Source organism: Nannospalax galili, unplaced genomic scaffold (assembly GCF_000622305.1).
Source record: "Nannospalax galili isolate Female #2095 unplaced genomic scaffold, S.galili_v1.0 scaffold1582, whole genome shotgun sequence".
NCBI classification, from domain to species: domain Eukaryota; kingdom Metazoa; phylum Chordata; class Mammalia; order Rodentia; family Spalacidae; genus Nannospalax; species Nannospalax galili.
The window spans coordinates 110,026-112,470 of record NW_008347699.1 but is presented as its reverse complement, the minus strand read 5'-3'; positions in this window follow the sequence as shown (position 1 = coordinate 112,470).

The following is a 2,445-nucleotide window of genomic DNA, read 5'->3' as shown; positions in this document are numbered from 1 at the left end:
AGAGATTGGTTAAACTCACAGGCTGTTGTTGCAGAAGACCACCATTTCGTTCCAGCACCCACATAGGTAACAGCTGTGCCAGACTCCAGGTCCAGGAGATCCGATGCCTTCTTCTGACCTCTATAGTCATTGCTCAGCATGGGCTCACTTATGTACCGGCAGACAATATACTCATACACGTAAAAAATAAATAATAAATTTAAAATTTTTTAAATTCAAGCAAAACAAAATTGACAATAAAATGTTTTATTTCTTATTTCTGTAAATAAAATTCAAAAAATAATTTTTTTGAGGCAGTGTCTCATTATGTAGCCCTAGAAGGCCCGTATAGACCAGGCTTCACACAGTTCTTAGGATAAAACCATGCACCACCAATGTCCAGATAAACTCCCCAAATAATAGATGCTCACTGACGATGTTTGGTTAATGCATATTTAAGTGTGTAAGTGGGGGGGGGGGGGAGTAGGTATGTGTATGTATAAGATGCCAGAGCTTGATCTGAGGTATCTTCCTCCATCACACCCCATTTATTTTCTGAGGTAGGGTCTCTCACTGAACCTAGAAGTCAACCTAGTCAACCTACACGAATTCCTCCAGGAACTCCCTATCTCTGCCTTTCAAGCACAAGGATTTCAGGCAGGCCACTATGTCCACCCTCCATTTTCCTAGGTACTGGGAATCATAACGCAGATCCTCTAACTCCACCAGAAGCACTTTCTCTACTGAGCCCCGTCCCCGGCCTCCAAAATAAACTCCTGCATTGTCAGTTTCCATGAAGTTCAATCAATACACCTGACAGCTCCACATTTTAAGCATCCTTCGGTTTGAGTACGTATCTGAGTCGTTTCTGTCTTGAACAGTGCGATTTTGTCTAGCAGAATTGTTTGCTTACAGTGCGATTTTGTCTAGCAGAATTGTTTGCACTTCACAACCATGAGAGCAGAGGACATGACACATGTGAAGGATCTGAACAAAATAATATTCCAAGGGCAGATCCTAGGGAAGTTTCATACATAGGGTCCAGAGTGTGACCACAATGAACTATTATAGAAACAAAATGCAGAAAAGCGAAAGGAAGGAAAAGGAGAGAAATAGAAAATAAAACAAATGAAATCAATCACGCTGTCCCGCAGCACACATATGTAGTCTCGTACCATGCAGTTATGGCAGGTAACAGAAGGCAATGGCAACATGCTGTGTTGCTTGGGGATCTTTGGGACCTTCCTGACTGATAACTCACAGGGAGGTTTTCCACGCTTAAGACCGCGGTTTTCACTTAATAACCCATGTCTCCTGGGAGCAACATTACCTAGGTGAGAGAAAAACGTCCTTCCTGCTGGCTAGGTTTCTTAGTGCTGGAAGGTGCTATTCAGACTGTTGGAATAAAATAAACATTAAATGGTCTCACCCAATACTGAGCCCAGCATGGTACAATACCAGCCTCCCAAGAAAAAATGTGCCCACCGGAATTAATGGTGGCCTGACAGTAACTAAACTCTTCCGGTTAGATTTGAGGCCATCTACAGAAAAGGGAAATTTATGCCTGGTTATTATGATCAAGTGTACATTGCTGGGGAGGTCACAGACCCTACGCTGGAATTTTCTATCTTTTCTTTACTAAATGGTCATACTGTCAAATTGCCTTCTGAATATTTGTTTGTGTGCATAGGCCTGGACTTCTCTCAAGCTCAGAGAAACTTCTTTCTGCAGTGTACCTCAGAGTCAATGCAAAGGTGTAGAATACATCAAAGTGTTGAGACTCAGTTCTCAGCCTTAAAGGGGCATCTTTATCTACCCACCGTCCTCCTGGCACGGCAGAGGGAACATTGTCTAAGTAGACACAGATTGTAAGAGCCAAAGAATGAGGAGTGTTGTGAAATATTGTCTTCTAGACATGACATGGTTATTGCAATCATGAATTCACAGCAGCTGTGATTGTCTCCACAAGACCTACACAACATCGAGCCAGCAGAAATTCCTGCATTGACCAAGAAGATAACCTCCACGCCCCACTTATAACTGAGTACCTGTCAGTAGTGGGTAATTGCTGGAGGAAGGAGAATCATTCTTCTTTGAGGATGTGGCTACTGGTAGGTTTCCCATGCTCCAGTGGGTAGCCCCACACCAATGTGCATATGGACAGAAATGACTATAGTTAGTTAGTTATCTAAAACATTGGACAAGAAGTCAGAAATGGTAAGTGATCAGGGGACTGGGTGAGAGTTTGAAGGAGAAATGGGGTGTATAGGATCATGAATATGAATGAATAAAAAATACATTCATGCACTACTCAGAAACAAAGGAGACAAGTTTTCTACTGTTTCCTGGTATGGATGAGGGAAAGCACTAATTGCATGGATGATTGTGAAGGTAATAATATTAAAATTAGAAAGAAGATGGTTAAAGTTCTCCATTGGTTTGCAAGTTTCAGACAAATTAAAGTGA